This window comes from Anopheles funestus, chromosome 3RL (genome assembly GCF_943734845.2).
Source record: "Anopheles funestus chromosome 3RL, idAnoFuneDA-416_04, whole genome shotgun sequence".
NCBI lineage: Eukaryota > Metazoa > Arthropoda > Insecta > Diptera > Culicidae > Anopheles > Anopheles funestus.
In genome coordinates, this window is record NC_064599.1 from 53,537,663 (window position 1) to 53,560,824 (window position 23,162).

At 39.8% G+C, this 23,162-nt stretch overlaps 1 protein-coding gene across 11 annotated transcripts in view; it reads right to left on the minus strand.

Moving 5' to 3' along the window:
- Window positions 1–23,162, minus strand: part of LOC125768756 (disco-interacting protein 2) — a 128,864-nt gene that overhangs the window by 53,085 nt on the left and 52,617 nt on the right. For 7 of the 11 annotated variants that reach the window (XM_049436817.1, XM_049436819.1, XM_049436816.1 and 4 more), the window contains exon 2: window positions 2,965–5,557. The exons of the other annotated variants lie outside the window; for them this stretch is intronic. The gene's annotated coding sequence lies outside the window, so the exon portion shown is untranslated. The remainder of the gene's footprint in view (window positions 1–2,964; window positions 5,558–23,162) is intronic. 11 annotated transcript variants of the gene reach the window in all.

Genomic DNA, 23,162 nt, shown 5'->3' on the forward strand with positions numbered 1-23,162 from the left:
GGCCATCGCTTGATCAAAAGACGCGGATCTTTTTGGGAAGAATGTTCACGCGAGTTGGAGCGCACGATGTGACGACAGGTTTCACATTTCTCAGAACTGAATTTAGGTCGTCTTCTACCTATTATCACACCCGAAACGATACGAGTTTGAAGAGGGATGGATGCTTCTATAAAGGAACATTAATCGATCAAAATCGAGAAGATCTTATAGACCGTGACAACACGCATTTGGTGAAAGTTTAATGTGAATTTTTGGCAAATTTGCTATAGTTAAATAAAAGTTTTAGTTTGTTAAAACAGTGGAACAACGTTCATCGGGGTACTTTTAAACCGGTTTTCTGTTTATCAATGCTACTTGGAAATGACAGCTACAAACGTCATTTAGTTTTTTCCAAAAAAGTAGACTTTAAATTTTGATATTGTTTTATCCGTGTTTCTCAATAATCCGGATACATTCAGCAAATTCAGCGACAGTAAATTGTAATCCATTTATATTATTACATAAAAAAATGTAAAATATACATTAAATATAACTTCAGCCCATTCTTTTTTTTAACATAGCACTGTGTACAAAGAGGAAGAAAATTCATTCCATTCTTCCAGTGTCTAGCACATCTCTGTGGGTCTTAATTTTCAAGTGCAAATAAATCGAACTCCCACGTACAGCCCGTTACCGATTGCAAGCAATTAACTTGTACACCTCACAATGGGGAACATGGTAAGTGCCTGTTTGTGTGGCAGCAACACATAGGAAGAGAATACAGACAGACAACACCATCAGCTACTTCAGAGGTGTATTGCATTGTGTTGTTTTTGTTTTTTAAATTGCAACACCGCACAATTCGATCACGTCATTCACTATACACACTTCAAAGTCACCCTTAAACAGCAGAAAATAAACAAACTATTTCTTTCTGTTCAATCAGTTACGGAATATTCATGTACTTTGGAATTTCTAACTCCAAAAAGTCCAGTTCCAGTACCTTCAAACAAATATTTTGCTTGTGTTCATTTCTTTTCTAATCCGTGTTAAGCTTTCTGAAGTGCTGAAACATGATTCCAGTTAAAACAAATCCAACCAGTTACTGTGAAAAAGAGAACTCATTCACAAACACTGCTGACATCTTTCTTCTCTCGATATAGATCGAGTTCGATTGGCTTCGTGCATGACTAGAACCTATCGCTTTTTGGTCTGTCTAATGATCGTTTGTTTGAGCGGTAAATCAGCGTTTCCATCCCGTATTACGGCCTTCCTGCCCCGCCAGAAAGGGGATGTTGGTTTTTCTAATGGATTTAATTTTGGCATGATGGTGGACCGCAGTCACATTGAATGCTAACGGTCGACCGATTGGAATTCCTATTGTGGTGGAACTGGAAATAAGCACGTTGGACACTCCAAATAGGGAGCATTGTCCTTCGGGCTAAATTTGTCAGGAAAATTAATATGTTTCCAAATGCATGCCAGATTGCAGATGGCGTCTTGCATTCAAATAATGTGTTAGACATTGATGTAAAATCAACTCAGAATGAAATTGTTTTAGAATATTTTTAGTTTTCTATTAATTCAACGCGGGTGTAAATAAAGAATATAAATCAAAACATTTTAATAAAAGCGTGATGCTGCTCTTAACAGCGAAAACTTGTTTTCTAAACAAAACTTTAAAAAAACAAAACAAAATAATAATCATACTTTACGGGTTTCGTTTTCCACTGTAATACCGGTACAAACGGAGCATAAACATTGAAAATACAGCAACCTCACGATTCGAGACGATAGACGTCTCAAAATATGACGATGGTGCTGTTGATAATGATCATCTTTTCGAGTTCTGCGATCTCATCAAAAACACCACGTCACTCCAGTCAAAAACAACCTTCACATAGAGAGACACGGATAAGCGCGAAGACGAAGCTTGATAGATATTCAAAAACAAAAAAAAAACCTCTTCTCCCAAAGATCGTTGCCAGTTGGCGGAGGGCTATAAAATCGAGTCGAAACCCTCCACGATCTAAAGGCGCGAACGATCTGTAGCATATGGTTAGAGAATGCGCAGGGATTTGAGGTCGTCCATGCACAGCCGATGCTGCAAATGCCGATGATGTGGTGGTGTTGGTGTATTTGGAGATATTCTCCCGTTTCGGTCCACCCAACCATTCCAATCGGTCGCCCCGATTGGTTCAAATGTTAATCTGATCTGTGCGGCGTGCCACATCTCCCGGAGGCACCATTTGGCTGGCCGGCAAGTCGTCACTTCACAACAGCACCGTCTACACCGCTAAACCTTCGCAAGTCGCGACACGCAAAAAGAAGGTAAGCAAAAAGAACACTCCCGCGCACAGAAACGTTGCAAATCGGCGTCGTTTTTCCGACGTCTGCATCGCCGTTTTGCCGCAACCAAATCATACTGTTGGTTGGTGATTTTTGTCCGTAACAGAAAAGCGAGAAGGATGCTTTCGTCGCCCCGAACAAGACCAGCCCCGAAGCATCGCGGTCGTCGAGGGTACGGATGTTGGCTTCTTCGCGATGCAGACCGCACATCAAGGTGTGTAGAGCAGGCGAAACTCCAGAGCCAAAGTGTGCGATGGTGGAGAAATACGAAAGTGCACCGCGGTGGTGTCTTTTCGCGAGTGTCACGTTTGCAGCCACCAAAATATCGCGCATTAAGGTGCGCCGCACCTTTGAGTAGTGGCGAAAACACCATCAGAAGTTTCGCGAGATTACCCATTCAACATGCTAGGTGACGAATATGTCGGCTGTAAGAGAGGTCGATGAAACGATCGTTTCTGCACGTCACCCGGTCACAAGACACGCGCACCGGTTAAGTGCAACTCGATTTTAATCCCTTCCTGGATTAATAATTTTTTTTTTCGGTTGTGTTTGAAGTTTATCACTTGTGTTTTTTTTCGTGTGTTCGTCGAAGAATCGTTGCCTGATAGAACTTTGACAATTTAAGCACAAACTTACATCTCACTGGAAGACACGGCGCTGCCCAGGCACAGGCTGATGAACGTTGATTTTTATTTCTTTCCACTATTAGATACTGACAGGATATAATTACAGAGAGGATTTTTAAGATTTTTTTTCTCTTGTGCGTATTATTTTACCAAACAATATAATTTCTGTACACCAGGTTTAACGCCACACATTCACTTGTTTTCATCCCCCACCCGAAAGCCACTGCATTGATATGTTATCTGTACTCCAGATGAATTATGTTGCTGCACAAAATGTAACACAAAAATAAATTTGCACCAATTGCAAAACTGTACACTTCATAAACAACAAGCTTTCCCCAGAAACAAGGGGGCTAACAATAACACATCAAGGGCACCATCAGCTTGACGGACGGAACATCGCGCGATAAACCGAACGGTCGAAACGAACCCGCGAACCGGTCCAAACGGAAGACGGCAGTTAACTGTGCGTTAGTGTCGAGGACGGGCAATAAATGCGCCCTGTTGCGATCGCCGATGATCCACCACGAAAGCTTTCCTTCACCGTGAGCAGAGAGAGCGTAGTGTGAAGCTCACCACATCAGAGAAGGGAAACAGAGAGGCAGAGAGAAAATGGCAAAGCGTGATCGGTTGAGCGAGGTACGTGAGCGCAAGTAACTGCAACGCAATGAGTATGATCATGCGAGTAAAAGAAAAGAAAAAGCCATTTTTGCATATTACTTCCACACGCCTGGAAAATTATATTTACTCGTAAATTGATCTTGAAAAAAACAGATAACGAAAAAAACACAAACTAAAGCTCAGCTGAACTGAAAGCTCTTCATCTCGACTATCACGATGAAGAGATCGGCAGATCTCTCACATTTCTTCTCACGGATGCGGATCTGTGCGGATGCTGTGAAGCGAACACTCACGCGTGAGTTAAACTTCTCACTCTCACTGTTTGAGCGAGTGGGAGAGAGACAGCGACAAATCGATCTCACCGGTTCAGCATATCTTGCCCGCGGATGCTGTGCTCAACAAGACGACGAACTTCTGTCCCGCGGAGAATTTCAATAAACGATCAACGCTGGGGCGTTGAATTTGGAATAAATAGCAACTTTTATGCTCGGGACGCGGATGAAAACTGGTTTCGTTTTCTTTGCCTGCGACCTTCTTTACTCTTGGCCAGTGTGCACGGAGAATGAGAAGGAGAGTGAGAATGGTTAGCTTTTTTTTCATTAACGATGCTTGTATTTTTTAGTCGTTACAGCTAGAACACACGGGGGGAAAAAACAGTAATGGAACTTCTTAAAATCTTACCACTGCATGAGTAAAAATCAACAAAACTAAACGGTCTACATTAAGAATTAAATTATTAATGTAGCTGCGATTCCATAGCTGGAGTTGCACCACGTATTGAGGGGCACAATTCAGCTATAAATTAATGACGATACACTCAGGTGCCATCTTTAAGACTATGAACCAAACACGCGTCATTCAATGATTTAGTTTAGTTCTTTTTTCCATGTCATATACCGTATGTCGTACGTTATTATTTCTTTTTTAAGACCTTGCAATCGGTTAAAGACACACAAATTGTCTAGTATACAATTGCATCATAATCTCATCACATAATCAACGGTAAGTGAATTCGAAATAAACACGTACGGTTACGAATGAAGCAAGTAACTACTTCAACACCGACATCGAAAGATATCAGCATACACAAACACTTTTACGATTTGCTTTACGATGCAGTACGGGAAGTGTAAAATATTAAACTTGCATCCGTCACGTACGTATCATTATGCTTCAGAAGCATCGCACCATAATGGCCCATTACTCTGCCAACATGACAAACGTTCTCGATTCAAAATTCGAGAGCCACGAGTTTGAGCTATTGTTTTTTTTCTTCGTTGTTTTCAGGGCCATGACTGCTATATTATCCTTCGTTGGGATCAGCAAATACACATTCGTAAAACTTTTTTTTTACTGTTGCTCACAAACAATTCCACGCCCCAAAACCTTATCCCGGTCAGCAAAATAACAAGACCTTGTGAAACTTCGATGCATCTACTAGGACAATAAAAAAAGAAAGTGTTAAACAGGGGCGAAAGAATTTTATATGACTTCGATCTTCTTGTCCAACCGAGACAAACAAACTAAGAAAGGTCACAGACGTGGAAATGTTCAATAAAATTTGATCATCAGCATCAAAGAGAGGGTGGACACGACTCCACCCTTAGATAGGAATTACAATTGTTGTTTTTGTTTTCCATGATTTTACGACGAAAAAACTATTTCTTCAATCGAACTGCACTTTGGACAATCGATTGAACAAGTTTTAGAGCGAAAAAAAGCAAGCAAACAACAACTCCAACCCATAATTTAGGAAGATAAATTTCAAAATCGTGCTGCACATCACGGGTTTGCGCTGTCGCGCGATATTCTTTGCTGATAATATTTGAACGGAATTATTATTCGGATTGTTTACGTTTGAAAAATATATGTTGAGCTAATAACAGATATCATATTTTAAAACAAACGTGATTTAGTATTTTATACTTTACTCACAGCTTTTGATGATACTCTTTAAGGATGTTTGAAAATAGTTCGCTTACCTATAAATAAAAATAAAAACATTATTAATGACTTCATTAATTATTATTATAATTTTTAATACAACAATAAAGTAATTTTATTTGTCAATAAAAAATGAAAAAATATAGATCTGATATAATCTTAGTATGACCCCATAATTTTAATGTTAGATACACAAAAAAACCTTTCAAAATATGTATAGACATCAAACATATTTCAAAACCAACAAGAAGTACAAGTACAAGAACTATAATGCTTGAAATGCGTCGCGAAGATTAAAAAATCGAAACATCAAATATCCCTAAAAATCTGTCATAATAATCGATGTTAAGGATTATTAGAATTTTTTTATTTTGTCAATTTTTTCAAAGTGTTTGTGGTTTGTATAACTCCGCAAAATATATTTTTTATCGATTTCTTCAACTTTAAATTTTATTGTAAAAAAAAACAAATGATCTTATACTTTTGTTACATACTGTACAAGGAAATTAATTTAAAAAGTATTACATTTTACGCATTGAAATTATTTTTGGTATTTAAATATTGATTTTAACATTATTTTAAAAGCACAGTTGCGCAGCTAATAAGTTATACCATTAGTTAAGCTCTCATTCAGCACGACGAAGATGTACCCTTGCGTTGGGCCAAAATAGGTCAGACTGAAAACTAAATGACCAGCAAACCAAAATTCCAGCTACCGAAGCCACCCAAGATAATTTCAAAGCCACACGCAAACCACCATCGACCGTTGGAGTTTCGCGAGAAAAATCTGCAAACTCAACCTGTTATCTAGCATAAACATTCCACCGCCTTGCTGCCGTTTGCAATTTGCTGACGGTTTTTTTTGGTTTAATTTCTCGTACCATCCACACGCACACGCATTCGCTTGCTTCGATGGGTGATAAGCTTTTCGCTGCAAAACAACTTAAGAGGGAAAAAATAAACGCATTCTTCCGTTCGTTCTTTTCGTGCCATCGTTGCAAGCTTGGCGAGCGCGTTTGACCGTTGTGCTGTTTTTTCGTAACACAACAAAACACACACACACACACACATAAACACAGTTGTGAATTAACGCAAAATGGCATAAATAATTATTTTATTTTGCTAATGATTTCCCACATCACACCAAAAAGGGCTCAACGGCTTCAATCGTCCGATGCACCGTAAAACGCAACTAAACGCACACAGGTTAACCATCGCTGGTGGGAGACACCTTTTTCCTTTCATCACAACCCATTCGGGGAAATGTATATATCGTACAGCTTTAATGGTAAGCCAACGTAACGCACTAGAAAACGGAATACCAGCGCAAGTTTTGCGCCTGCAGTTCCGAAGGTTTATTTGGTTCGCTTTTCTTTAATGGTGTACGGGGAGAGAGGGTGGGTGAGGAAGGCGCGAGAAGAGGAGCTGGGGGCTACGATTGTAAAAAAGGGTGCCCTAATGGGATAACACATTTTAGCAAGTGTGTTAGTTGTTTGATTTAGCTGAAAGCAAAATCTCTCTACATGGCGCCGGTGCACAATGGCTTGATGGGGATTGTGCAGCAGCAGCAAGAATTAATCTGCTTTCCCAGTTGTGTATGAAGGAGTTTCCTGCTCATTTTTCCCATGCTTGACCACCAGGAAACCTGGGCGGAAAATGTGCTTTGGTGGTAAAAAGAAAACAAAAAAACGGTGCTGGCACGCGATACAATGCTTCGATATGTCTGCAAATGGCCTCAGAATCAGGAATCAGTGTGTAAAATATAGGTGAATGACGTTCGGGAGCTTGGGTAGCCGTATTTAACGGGATCGAAAGGCGGTGTATTGTGGGCAATCAGTCGAAACCAACGCTAATAAAGTGCCATTTCGTTTTCTCTGTTGGAACTACAATTTTAGAAAAAAACATTAATGTACTTCATTTTTTTGTTTAATTTTTTAAATAATATTTTAACATTAATTTATGTTATATTTAATGCATAACTATCAGAAAAAAAATTTAAAAAATTACATTGTTCACACTCCATTAGCAAACATTTCCCCTTTTTTTCCTGATTGCTAGTGGATCAAATATCAAAACAGAACAAAAACTTTCCTCACAGTACTGGTTTGCTACCGAAAACCAACGCCCATTGGCCGTTCGAAACCAAAGTCATTGATCCTGAAAAATGTTCCAATTAAATTATTTACAAAACGAAGCGCTGGAGGTAAAAAACCAGTTTCCGTGCCAAAGCTCGTGGACCATGATTCGGACCAACCTGAAGCATGATTGCTCGGCAGTGGTAAGAACGACCAGCGCCAAGACCTGCTGGATTGTGGTTCAATATTTGGTATAGTGACCGGTTCAACACAGCCGGTGGAAGAATACAAAAAAACTGATAACAGAGCACCAGAGAACGGAAACGAATGGTTTTATAAAGAACTTTTCCAACGACTAAAGATAAAAATACTGATCCTAATTACAATGAAAAGAAGATGACACATAGAAAAAAGGATGCACAGGTACACGTCCTGCCTTACTTTAGGCGCCATTCAGTGGCCGTGTGTTTGTGTTAAAAATTAAAACCACAAGCAGTTTGTCACCGGTCTCGGTACGACTTGGGTTACCGAAGACCGAAAATAACTTCGCAATAACAGCAAGAACAAAAAAAACGGAGCAAAAATAAAACGTCCAGAAACAAACGGAAGAGAAGAGAATGGAGTTGAAGGGCAGAAGAAGGAACCTGTTTTTATTTCAACATCCTTACCCGGTACCATCATTTAGAAGCAACACGAGACACAGAGATAGGTTTCAAGAATAAAAATACATAATACAATGGAGGTAAAATATAAATCTGCAAATAGCATACACGAAAAAAAAACAAAAGGCACCAGAGCTTCCCGCACAATTCTGGAAGAAATACAGGTCGGAAGGCTTCGTCCATTGAAAAAATTAAGCGATGTGAAGCGAAATGTACCCGTTGCCTTCCCGAGCAAGTGGGCACAAACGGCTGCTAAAAATATTCCTGATTTCGTGATTTTTGCCGCCATGCTACACGCTTCAGGTGGGCGCAAATCGATTCGCTAAGGCGTAGCAGGACATACATTTTCCACGTACGCAAGTCGCGCAAAGCTGCAAAACACAGCGATGGACAGTAGAATGTTTAATTTATTAGAGCCTTTACTGAGGTTCCCAATGTCAACAAACGGGTGAGCTAAAATCTTTAATTGAAGATCCAAACAAAAAGCCTCCAGAGCAGGAGCATCAAGAAATGGATGCAAAGGTTCAAGAGCAAGGATGCTACAGAAACCGGATGGAAGAACTACAAGTGCACCTCACCCAGGATGGACGTCTGAAGAAACCTTCTGCGATCCATTATGTCAGCCAGGAGAACAGGGATACTGTTGAACGACGCCAACCAACTACAACAACGCTACACCACAGCCAACGCACACACAACAGCATAATTTGGAGCGAATTGGAAGTGTTGCACATTCAACCTTCGGTTGTTGTTCTGCTGTATCGTGCATCTTCAAGCCTCTGGACGTCCTACGCATATCACCACCATGTTTTGTGCCGAGCGAAATGCAAAAATAATGCTTGTTTTTTTTACATTCAGACTCCGCTTCGGATACTAGACTGAGGCGGGTATTGGAGTAACGTCGCGTCAGAGTTCAGTCACGACAACCCTAGGTTATAGCATCCAGGATTGGATCCAGGGGTTTTTATATATAAATATAGCAAACCTGTTTCCTGTGTATGCGCCCACCTGGACGCGAAGCAGAAGGCTCGCCAATTCTGGGCGAGAAACACGTCCCACACAAACACACACACACCCGCCCATCATGGTGAAGTCCATCACCCTTGGTTCTACATCAAAATGGAGATCTGGTATCAGTTTTCTTGGCCGGGCGTCACATTGGACTGCATATCTCACCGATCACAGTGAAGTGCTATCTTAGTTCAAGTTATCTCCGCGTGAGGGTCCGAATGGTTAGAATTATTGATACAAAAGCCAAAGGAACCTATCCATCCATCCAACCAGCCCATTGCACCTTGCTGTGAGAGGTAAGTAGATAATGCTCGCAAACGTAGATCCACCACGGGTAATGGGAATCGATAAATTAATTTACCCGGCAACCCGAGTGAGTTGGTATACGCTTTGCCCCTTCTTAAAGGTGTTTAAGATAGGAGTAGACTTTGAACCCTTGGAGACCCATAAATCCCCAAACGGTGGGAAACACTCTTAGCCAGATAGACCACCATTTCCACAATAATAGAAAAAAACACCACTCAATGGGAAAGGTAGATCGCGAACGATCGTAAATGAAATATACACCTGGGCTAGGTCGTTCTGCGCTCAGGAAACCGCTTAGATACCCCGACCGATATAGGTCCTCTCTCCTTCGCTACGCATCTGAAGTGTGTTTCTGCGTTTCTGCTTGCGCTCTGCAGGTATTGCGATCATTTTTCTTTCACAGCCCCTCATCGATGCGTCCGTTATGTCACGATCGTGCGCTTCCCAAATGGATGGGATCTTCTTAAAGAGCTTTCACAGCCGGGCGCACACAGCACAGCAACGGTACTACTCTGCGAGCGTTTGGGTGGCGTGCGTTCATTTCGACAGCAAACGCTCACTAATGACCCTGGATTGGGAGGTGACTGAGGGAAGAGTTTGTGCTAAGTGGAATCTATTTGGCAGCATGATATGGGACGGTAAGAAGGGATTGTTTTACTACGGTGTTGTTTAAGCAGAACATAGTTACGGTGTTTTGCTTGAAGGTTCAAAAGCATGCCGATACTGATGCGTGATTATCAGCTTTGCCAAAATAAATTTGTCAATAACGATTTATAGAGCTTGCCGAAAGAATCTTTTAGAAAAAATCACCGGAGTTTCGTAGCAATGTTTGACAATGTTATTTACAGAATGATTTTCAACAATTTTATGTTTTCACATGCCATTTAAATGAAGTTGTTGAATTTTAACTAATGTCTTAAGGTGTATAACCGATAAAAGAACTTCGGTGAATTTTTCAAAAGAAATATTTAAAAAAAAATATGAAATTCTGTATTAGTATAATTTTAATGCAAGAAACTTTCGAAAGTACGCAATTGCTATTTAGACTTTTAAAAAATAATAAAAAAAATAATTTAATCAACAAAAAACATAATATTCTTTTAATTCGATGTGTACAGTATTTCTTTTTCAACAATAATTCTTATATATTTTATATTTAATTTATTTAATATATTAAAACATAAGAACAAATTTACTATACCGTCAATTTTGTTGGGAACAGAATAAAAACGTTTCATCAACGAAGAATCGTAAACAAGATATATAATTTCTCTGCCAAACGAACAAGCTAATCAAGAGAAGAAGGAAAAAAAACTCCGCCAGTTATCACTTTTTGAAAGACAAACCAATCAAAAGCACACGGTTGAAACAACGCCACGTTTTATCTTTCCTCTCTCTGAACCGCACAGGTGAAATTGATTGAAAAGCAGACACCCGATAAGTTAGTCAGTAATTTTATGGATTTCTCTCTACCTCAGCATTTGGACGCATATGAACGCTCTGTTTACAGTGTTATGCGATATGCACGATCACAGCGTTGTAAGACTTTCCAGCATTCGGTTATTAACCTTGTCGGAAGTTTGCAAATTATTTCTTCTTCTTGCAGTTGTCGTTGTCGGATGTCGTGCAAGTTACAATCCTCCAAGACAAACCAAATCAAAATCAAACCTTTAAAATTTTACTATGCGAATGAACTGGTACAGGCAGACAATCATAAAACCTTTAATTCGACATCGATCATAAAAATTCGCTCCGGTTTTTGGTCACATCATACGGCAGAACTAGAACAATCCGTAGGAAGACAATCTTCTGCAAGAAAATCATCTCACGGTTTCTAGCAAAAGTGTCAAACGAGATGGATGCGAAGGTAAGGCTATATCTCCATTTTATGAGCTAAAAATGAAAACACGTTTCTTTGGGTGTATCGCTGAAAATCGTTCGCTAACCGTGCACAGCTCACTGGCAATGACCTTGCGATGTTGGAAACCGGCTTCCTCTAGTCCTTCCACGGCAGCTTGATAGTGCTGCTGTTTGTTTTTTTGTCTCTTCATCATCATAATCGTTCAGCGCCCTTGAAAGTATCTCGCTTTTCATATTATATAAAAAAAAGCGGCGGGATTATGGCTTCGGAGTACGTTAGACGATCGAAGATGTCGGCATCTTTAGAGGCAAGCGTATAGACAACATAGTTCGACGTGTTTCCCATGCCGATCGTCAAACTCTTGTCCCAAATGGCTATGTAATTGCGAAGAATGCAAGATCCGGTGGCATGTATGTTACGTACAAACCGGACGTCCTTTACGAATATTTGTCTAACTCTGGTTTCTGTCTGGATGTCGTGACATGCGAAACTTGACACGAGTTGCACTAAAAAATTTTAATCGGACAATTAAGGTAGCTTATGCTTAGGTGTCATAATCGTAGAATGACAAACGGCAGATGTAGAACATCAGAAGTCATTTGTCACAAATGCGATAGATCGAGTACGGATTGCAACATTTTACTGAGCTGAGTGTGGATCGACATGTACAGCATACTCAGAGTGAGTAGGTCGTTAGCAATATGGTCATGACAGCTCCCATTCAGAACACATCACTAGAGAGTGTGATACACATCATCGTCTCCATCAGTACATCTTACCCTAGAATACATAGACTGCATTTGATTGAGATTACGACATTTAGCACATCGGAGGAACTTCTTCCTCTATTTGTACAATTGCCAGTGACGACTACTTCACACGAGTACATTACGGCATGGATCCAAACGTATCCGAACGTACTACGATCTACGCATAACATCATCTGTCTAGAGACGGGTTTTACTTTCTCACACGCTAACGTAATCGGTTGCTTGACCGATCTCTACCTCTCTCTCGTCGCATAGTCCGTATCCGTCCGTCCTTCTGGCCACCTACGTCCTCACGTGTTGGAACGCTGCCGTGCTGATGCGTTGACTGACAGCAACCCGATTTTGCATCGAATCTTAATGAGCTGCTTGTGGTGAACCAAAATGAAACCGATCCCATTGTGAGAGTTCGGGAGTGTTCAAACATTTATACAAAGAAGAAAATGGGAGACGAAAAAAAAAACGGTCTACGAGAGACGCGATCAAACAGTGAAGTGAACTAAAGCTAACAAACTTTAGGTGCTGGACATTTTAAAAGCGCAAAGGTCTCGTAATCGTCCACTCTAGTTAAAAAAAAACGCCGTGAACTATTCGACGCTTTGGCCTCTGGAAGAATGTTAATCATGTTCAAACACCGCGAATGCTTTTTTTATTTGGTGCTTTTATTTTCTTTTTTTTTTCGCTGCGTCTTTCAATGCATACCTCCAAAAAAAAACTAGGCCAGCGTTGCAGTGGTATTAGAAATTGAAAGTATTTCATTTTCCTCCCATCTCTTCGAGGTAGATGCAAACGTGGGGTGCATGATTGACCTGCTTTTAATGATGACGGAAACAGCAGGAAAGCTGCCCATGATCACTGATGGTCGAACTATAAAGGGCGCCATGATGTCTAATGCGCATGGTTAGCATGGGACCGTAGGTATATTATTACCTGATGCTGATTATTCACAGGTGCTAATAAATTGGATTTTATTTTCATAACCTCATTTTTTTACACTTACGCAAAGGAGGTGTTCAAATGTTTAATTTAATTCATATGATTGATATAAAGTATGCTGTTTTGATAATTTAAGGAAAAAATATAAAATTGCTTATTAATAATGTACAAGCACAAGCACATTTACTTGATTTCATTAGTTTGCACCTTAACCATCCTACATAATTTGCGAATAGTTTGCATAAATGATTGTATTTTTTTTTATTTTATTAATAACCATAATAAAAAAGCTCAACAATTTAAAGTTTAATAAATAAAGAATAATCATTAGACAAACAATGTTTGTAACAGTGTTTATTACAACATCACAAATTATTACACTCAATTCTTCCTCCTCAACAGCTAAAAGCGTCCATCTCCAGCAAGGAAAGCATGTCAAGGTAATGTAACTCAACTCAATGTGATGCTGGAATGTCTGTAAAAATACAAGGCCCCAAAGCACCCCATTCCGATATTCGGCTTCCGTAACAACCTCGCTACCATTATTGTCAAATCAAACGCTTTTTACTGTTATCTGTAACACCCCGGGTACGGATGACAAGAAGCGCAAAGCAAGCAGTTTCCATCTCAAAAAGCTTTTCCAACGCCCAATTAAGTATCATCCCCCCCGCACAAAAAAGAAACGATTTATTTGACATCGTGACTAGGAAGGTTGAATGATTGTGATGATTAGAAGCATAAAAACGGATTGACTGCAGGGTTAATAGCTGTCGAGATTGATTTTTATTTTGTTCAGCGACAAATTGATAATGTTTATTTATAGTATTAGCAAACGCGAAACATCTTTCGGATATGATATGTCAGCGTAAAATGACACAACAAATTAACGTCAATGTCAGCAAAAGTGTCCGTGCCCCGAAACTGGGTGCTCCGCTAACCCTGCTGGTTCGATGAAAACATCGGTCAATCAAAATTAGATCTTCGCAATTAATGCCACCCGACCTTCAACTGTGAAACGTCGCCCCACGATCGATGATGGTTCAGGGTCGCTACTGCCACAGCAAGATGGCCACCAACGGTGTGCTTGTTTTTCACGAATAGCTTCTTTTTTTTGGGGGGGCAAAAAACGTGACAGAAAGCATGCACGAGAATTCGATCAAAAAGTGTAGCGAAAAAATAGCATCATGAAATCGAATTTAATAACGGCTATCGAAGGAGAGGAACAAATGGTGTGGGCTTTATACCACCTTTCGCCACCGCGTTTGTTGCCACTGGAACTACGCGACCCCCAAGCTGTTGTCATCGTTTTTTTTTGTTGCTTCATTGCATCAGTAGAAATCGTTCATATTTTGACGATAGTTTTTGCACGACTTTATTTCGTTCTCGCACCCCACTCTGGTACACTATGGTCGTGCACATAGGTCTCTTCGTTCGGAATAATTGTGCCACCGAGGCTGCCGATGTTGCGTAACACTGTTTTCCCGCGACGTTTCGCGGAATTGCACGGTTAACTGAAACGATACGCATCAAAGGCAGAATCGTAGTACACCCGTTTGTTACACTGGCGAAGCACTCTAGGGTACCTCCGGAGACTAGATGGGGTCACGTTGCTGAGCGAAGCGAAATAAATCCCCAAAGGGAAGATAGTTGAACAATTATTAGCTGATGACGGCAGTTTTCCGATCGTTTGGTTGAAGTCAAGCTTTAATCTATGATTTTCTATTACCTTCCGTACACAGTACCAGCAGTGTAGTAAAATGCTTTTAAAAACAAAACAAAAAAGTATAGCTGTCTACTGGTACTGCTCAGTAGTATTCACTTCCTAGTGATTACAATTAAAATGGTCTGGTCCCTTCGTTTCCTTTCGTTGGCTTTTCCCTTTCGCCCATAACGCATCTGTGCTAATCGTCTGGCAACATGGCAGCGATCAAGATAGTTCATGACGATGCGCATGTGTAGCTGGCTAGTGCTCGGATGCGTTACACCCCAGTGGACAATGCATTTCCGTCACGTGCACACACCGATGATATATCCGTAACGATTTCTACGGCATGAAAAACACTTTCTTGAGAAGGGAAACTGTCCAAAAGATGATCAATCGCTTTGTTCAGCTTGCATTGGTGACAATGTATCAATGTGTTACCTTTTCTTTTGACTGTAAAGAGAAACTTTCTAGCAATAACATTATTTACTTTAACAATGAAACACCTATTCACCATTGTTTCGAAGATTTTACTCGAGAAAATGGCGTTTCTTATAACTTTAAATAATTTCAATTTATCCATCATTTGATATGGTTGGAAGTTATTTATCAAATGAGTCGTTTTTCTTCATTTTTTACCAAAGCGCATTTCCAATTGTTACTAATAGATGGCGCTGTAATGAATAAATCTTAGACGCACAGTAAATATGTAATTGATTGGACAAATTTGTAACTTTATCATGTGTGTGATTTTCCTTTTTATAACGCAAATAAAAATAAAACTGTATACGAATAAACTGTATACGATCAAGCTGCCACACATGTTGTTTTTTTGTGATTGGTGGGAGCAGTTCGCTATTATATATTTCGAGTCTTATCGAATACAAATGATGACATTAGGTCGAGTATTGCGCGGAAAACAATCCAAATACTAGCGAACGCAGGGATAAATTAAAGGCTGTAAATAAGCTCGACAAAAACAAGCCTTACCTGTTCATATCAGAGAAAATTTGCTTTATTTATTTTTTATTAATTGATGGATTTTGTAGGTAAAATAAATCCATGTGCCATAAAGTTTAAATATCTTCAATATATAATCTATTTTTTCACAAAATGCCCTAGGAAATTGCGCATAAAAACGCTACTTTTCCCATCGCATCCAACACTCAGGACGGTTGAACTGGGTTTCAAAAACGAAAACACACACACCGCATGCACAAGCACAATTCGGTCTGTTTCGAGTTCTATGCTAAACCGCGGCCACTTTACACGCTCGAGTAGGGCAGAAATTGAAGAGGAAAGTTACAGAAACAGGTTCGGTTGCCACTTGCCAACCGAGTGCAGATGCACAATCTTCTTCCTTTTCCGTGACGTCGCTAGGGAAATAAGAACCGGTTTTTCGGTTTTTTCGGTCCACCATTTCGCGATGCTCGGGCATGAAAATGCTGCAATGCAAGAGAAACAGGTTGAAGTACACTTCCGTCGCACACTTTAGCCACGGCCAAAAGTGGACCCACAAAGTCCGTTCAAAGGGTTGCAAGAAGGCAAAGAAACAAGTCAAACCAAAGAGATAGATAATATTGTAAATGTTGATTGTTGTAGCAATTTAATAGGTTTTTAAGAAATTGATTTTCTATTATGTTGAATGAAAAAAAAATAATACGAAGTGGTTCCGATTGTATAATAACGCTTACCGGTAGCATTAAATTGAACGTGGAAAATAAAAAAAAAGATGAACGACATACATAATTAATCTATTAAAAAAAAAAGAAACACTCCGCGCTTCACCAAACACATCAACAGATGCAGTAGATCGACAATATACCTTTGCCTGCTTGCAGCTTTACCCCGACGCTACACCCTAAACGATCATTATGTGGTCGATTGCATTCGGAAGCCATTTTTCAACCGAATAAAACACTTTCCTTCACCAATCACCGGTAGCGCTTGAAATACAAAAAGCATAATGATCGATTTCAATCGACTTCGATGGATTCCCTTCAAAGTTTTAGGGCGGGCAATTTTTTTTATCTAACCGTCTGCCATCCAACTGGTCTGTTTAGTGCAGTCTTTAAAATAAAACGAAAGCATTGACGTTTTATCGACCGAAACGAACGGAAAATCAACGAACTCTGGCTTCCCTCTATCTCTCTATCTTACTGATGTGTTTCATCAAGTTTAATACCATCTGTAGACTGATTATTTATTGCTTTTGGATTGCCTTCAATTATTGCGGGTGCATTGTCATGTTCTTTATGAGTGCACGTTGCATAACATTACATTAGAATGTAGTTTCACAACAAGTTTAAGTATCGAATTTCAAATCAAATAAAAATGTCAAGGCTTGCACTGGACTTCGGGAACCATTTTTCATCAATTTTGCACCAGGATTTAAAACCGCTCGTTCTCGTTACTAACAACATAATTTTATGTAACTCTTCAAGATACAACCCTTGAGGAAAAATCAAACCAGAATACCCGAAAGACAAGATTGTATCTTTAAACACATGACGTGCGAAATTTAATCCTGCCTGATGGGCAATTCTTTTTTCCAATGGTTTGATGCATTAATAGCTTCATAAACTTTATGAATTATTACCCACGTACTGTCAACTGCCGTTAAAGACTAACGCCATCACATTCCTTAGGGAGTGTTGTGTGTGTTCGTTTTTCCTTCCATTGCCTTCCCTTGCTTTGGAGATCATTGTAGCTAAGAGAGGAAAAAGTTTCCAATTCTTAACATTCTTTGGCTACGCTTGTACGTGTTTGCTTGTTAAAACGAATGAAAAAAATATCAGAAACACTGATGCAATTCTGCTGCATCTCCCAAAAAGTATGACACCTTTTCCATTCAGTGTTTATGACGCGTTAGCATGCGATCGACAGGCTAATTAAAATTCGGCCTGTTGTTTCTTTTCCGCTTAATTTCGTATCATTCCAGAGTGGTCCGTGTTGTTTCGTTTGGAGTTTGTTCTAAATTTAACTAATTTCGAAACAAGGCTCCACACTTCAAACTCGAGTGAGTGGAGCAGCTATAAGAACGCACTGTTCTGTTTTCCGTTCAACGTTATCCGCATGAAGAACGGACGAATCACGTTAATTATTTGTGATTTCTTTTCATTCGGCTCATTTGCACCCTTATTGGAGTGGAGACCCTCTTGGTGTGGTGTGTTCTTTTTTCCCTCTTATTAGAAACAATCATTTCCACTTGTGTACCATACGATCTAAAGCCGTGGAGTTTCATGTTTTATGACTTCATTATCACGGCTACCCCGAACGTTATACACAGTTCGGGAGAAAACTCGCATTTTATCGTTCAGGCATGCAATTACGATAGACGTAAGCAGAGTTAACAGACGAAATGGAACTCACATTAGCAAAGTCCATACGAACTATTTCGCTATAGCGATTTACGGATGGATTAAAACATTTCACTACCCATCAAAATGCAGACTTTCATTTACATTAACCACTCAGTCTTCACGCTAGTCGCATATTTCATTTGATTGATCAGTTGTTTGACAAGCCGTAGACACAATGAAGGAACTGTAAATGATTATCGCTAGCAGAGCATAATGTAACCGACTGAAAAAAACGGTTAGCTATAAATTACCACATTTAAATATTTTCATTTTTTTTTATAAGCCCCTGTAGTTAATGTAATAGTTAGCGTATTTTTACACATCTTGTAATAAAAAAGTAATTTCCACACCTTATTCAAATTGGTACATGGCACCACTTAAACTACATTACGTTGGGTGTCGCTTTACATTGGCATTTTCCCCCATTTGCTCCAATTATTCATGCATTGATCAATTCATTCACCCGTTATAGGTTTCAGTGTTTTGTAATAATTGCAACCCTAAGTGACCCTGTGGTCCGAAACAGTGTAACGCAACAAATCGTCGAATACATCGCCCCTGTGTGTGTGTGTACAGAGCTCGATCACAATTGTAATATTCAACCGAACGAATCTAATCGTGTGGCCCGTTATGGTGCCTCAAGCGAAGAGCACCATTTTACCGAACAAGACGAGATACCCTGTTGGGGGTTCCAAGATCAACGAAAACCAAAAAAAAACGGGTAAGGTTCCGTGTCGGTGAGGATGATTTGCCACGCTATCTCATTGCAACTGTTTGTCGAAATCATCAAAGAGCCGAAATTACGAACCATTGGTTTCATTTGTTGAGGAGGTTTGTCTGTTGGTGATGGCTTCAACATGATCTGCACAGCAAAGTTTATTCCTAAAGCGGGTTTTCAATTGTTGGTACGTGGTTTTCTTATTTGAATGTTTATAAACATAACCTCAAAAATTAGTATCAATTCTGTCGGCCATGACAGTCTACGTAAGCTCATCTATTTTTTTCCTTTCTAACTTGAACCATCAAAATATATTCACTAAAGCAAGGATCTTGTAAATTCTCATTCCGCATACGTTTCACTACCCACCGGTTGACGGTGACTGATTAGTGTGCTTTTTCCTCTAATCTCTCATGACTAGTGTACTACATTTAACCCATCCATCAGCTGCCTGTCACACTGGTCACCTATCTGGACCCTTTTTAACAAACGTAAAAACTAGCTTAATAATATGCGTGGAAACTAATCTAACCGTACAAACGTTGCCCTAAACCACAAACCGTTCATCAGCGGCAAGGACGGAAAGATGACCACCCATTTGCCATAAATGGTGCGTGTGCACTCAAAAACCAATAAAGCGCCCACCGTATCGAACCGTCGACCTTAGCACATGGCGTCTGCTTCAGTTAAGTTAGCGTCTCCGTAAAAGGAAACCCTTCCGAAGTGGTCCGAAGGTTTTCTGTCCTAGTGTCTACGGTTATCTTCGCCTGATACACTTCACATGCTCGGCGGTGCGATTTGTCACCGACGCCGATTTGTCTAATCGATGTCGACCGTTTCGAACATGCTGTTTCTTGCCACCTTCTTGTCACCAGCACGCAAGATCAAATGATGTTGCATATTGCAATAACGGGTCCGTAGCATAACGACCACTTTTGCAGCAAAAGCATCGGCTAACGGTTACCGAGAAATTTAATCGCGATTTTCATACTTTACAGGGTTCGGGGCTCCTGAAGCATGGTGCAGCCAAACATGACCATATTGCAGAAGGTGGTGAAAACTAATTAGACACCACTTAGCTCCAGTTGGAAGTAAGATGTTGCAGATGCACCGGCACTATGCGTCAAAAACCATCATCAGTACCATTCGTCGCGACGAGTTAATCGATTTATGGCGCTCGCATTTGCCCGTAGCAAATTGGATTTATTTGACTTTATTTTTCTCCCGACTAACGAACACTGGTGTTTCAGCCGTTAGCGCGATAACGAGCCGACTTTAAGAGTCCCTAAAAAGCGACAACAAGCGATGCCCTTTTATCTGAACTGCTGCTCCGTGGCCTAAAGAATCGTCTGCGATGAAATGCGTCGTCGTTGGAGTGGGTGAGATATTTTAAGTAAATTTTAATTAACCCCTCGTGACTGACTGGAACTCGTCTACCATGTTCGTGACTTATTGAGAGTGTTGTGTCACAGCAGCAGCATAGTTTGTTCGTTTCATATCTGCGATTTTTTTTATTCCAAATTACCTGTAAATAGAAGAGAACGAGAGATAAACGTTAATAAACTAATTTTTTAAGTAATTTGCATAATTTAAAAATATAAAATCAAAACATTTCAACTAGTGATAAATAGTACATTTATAAAACAAATTGGGCCGGTTTTATCCAGCAATACCCCCAAATTGAATTCTCAACAAGCAATAATCAATTAAAAAGTTGAATTCAATTACATTCACTAACACCAACCAGTTGGTGTTGGTGTGAAACATTACGATTTTATTAAAACAAATAAATCTTACCCTTACGTGCACCGCTAGCCGGCACCGAAGATATGAGAACCAACCATGGTTGGATGGTTTTTTAAAGGTTAAGTACCGTTCATTCCTTACCGGACGCCTCCGCAGCTAAGTATGCGATATTTCAAACCGGACATATTACATCCACTTCTGATATGATGTAATGGAACAGGGAAGAAAAGTTCCATCCCGCATGTATGAGCCATCATTTTGTCAGGCAAAGCGGTAACGAGGCGCCGCCTCGTATTTACTTCCAGCCACAATCGTACGAACTGCAGTTGAAGGTGACTGCGCGAGGCAAGGAACTGTTTTCTAATTAATCAAAAACTTTCAAAAACTTCGCAGCTTGTTTTTCCAGAGTACCTTTGTCGTTTGTGCGGACGGTGCGTTGACCGGACCCGTTCTACTGCACTACATGTACTCGGCACGGTCGAAACGGGCAAAACGAACGATGAGCTCGGGAGAATTAAAAAAAAGACCGGTTCAGACGATGTACCAGAATTTCTTGGCCATTTTCTTCACACGCAATTGAATCGTGCGGGGTATGCGATGGCCCTAACAGAATGCTATACACGAAAACAAGCGTCATTTTGTAACGAATGCTGTACATTGCTTTAATTCCAACTCCTCCCTGGCAGTTACTGCTTCCAGCCCCAAGCAAAAGCACACAAGTGCAAGTGAACGGAAACGCGACGAATTTTCAGCACCCCCTAAAACTGACTGGCTTGGGAGAAAGTTTGCCCGACCATCTCCCACCAAAAAGGGGCAATGTTCGGAAAGAACAAATTCCTTCTTATACCATTACCGGAGCAGAACACAAAATGTACTGTTACTCTATTCTTTATCATATCTGCTGCGGTTGAATTCCGATGTCAATGGGGCGAGGCACCACGGCAAGAATAATGTGCCAAACTGTGTGCGTGTGGTATTTTAGCAATGCTTACAGCGAACAAATTTAAGCACAGCATTGTGGAGCTACAAAACATAAAACACGATATAAATATAATGATGAACGACCCATGCTTTGCACTGCTTGTTGATGTATGATGCAAACTCTGTAATATTATATTTAGAAAATATAACACAAAAACAAATATTTTATACATACAAGCAATTTTTATTTTAATTATGCGATGCTTTGCACAATAAACACAATTTAGTTTAGAACGATAACATGCGATGAAATTCGATGATATTGCATAATTTTAGCAGTTGGAAACATTTACACACGAAACTAAAGTTGTAACCGGCACTTTGAAATAAAGTTCAAAGAAATTAAATTACTTGGGGTATGAATAATTTATAGAATAAAATATTTAATCTAATCTTCCTATACAATAACAATTTTTTTCTTGTGCGTAACCTCGAATTTCAAAAACATATCAAATAAACAAATTTAAACACGAAGACAATTCTTTGCGCCTAAATGTAGGCAATGTTCGATACACTGGTGGTCGTCCAAGCTTTTTCGAGTAGTTTACCATTTCGAGCAGTACAAAAGGTAATCGAACTGCAAGAGCTCGAGATGATAATGTTGATTTAACTGATATTGTAATCAAATTTTATTTAATAATTAATCAAACAATTCCATGAAATATTAAAAATTGTACATAACAATTTTTTCTATTTATTATATGGCCGTAACGGAGCAATAAATACGCTCAAAAAATAAAATAGAATCCCTTGAAAATTCATTATTAAATTGTATTTTTAACTTTATTAAAGCATAGGAGAAGTGCATTGTACAAGCATAACTCCTCTTTTGGCCCCGTATAAGCCCCGTTACTTATCATCTACCAATTCAGGCCATCCTATTAAAACTGAATAAAGCATATTTACACTTTTTCCGCACATGATTAGATTAACACAGATTTCCAGAAGATAATTTTCCTTCCTACCGATTGCGTTCGATCTATCCGTTAGTAATTAGTAAAGCGCGTGCCTCAATACACTTTAAACTTATTTGCCCATACACCCACACTTTACACTAAAGATAATTATTCAGAATAATAGTAAAGCGGAGAGGCAAACATTATGTGGTTTTTAATTCATCTTTTTGCCCCTTCCCAATGCAAAACATAGATTTTCCACATGATTTTTCTTCCTGCGTGGTGCACATTAAATAGTAATGTTGTTTAAAGCCGTACGAATAAATCTAAACACACGCCCCAAAAGGAAAATACCGACACGAGATGCAGCTAATAATGACCTGTTGGACGATGAGTCTTGACGCCCGATGTCCGATGCCGTAAGAGTACATGTGGTCTAGCAGAATGTGGGGCCCGTACACGTCATCGTTCAGCTTCTCCTGGTGGGTGAAGGGGTTTTATATTTTTAACTCAATGTTACAGACCAATATTTCACCACCCGATCGAGTGGTCGGTTTTTCGGCGGACCTCGTCATCAAACGTGTGCGTACCGGTTGAAAGGGCGCGCGGTGTACTTGGTG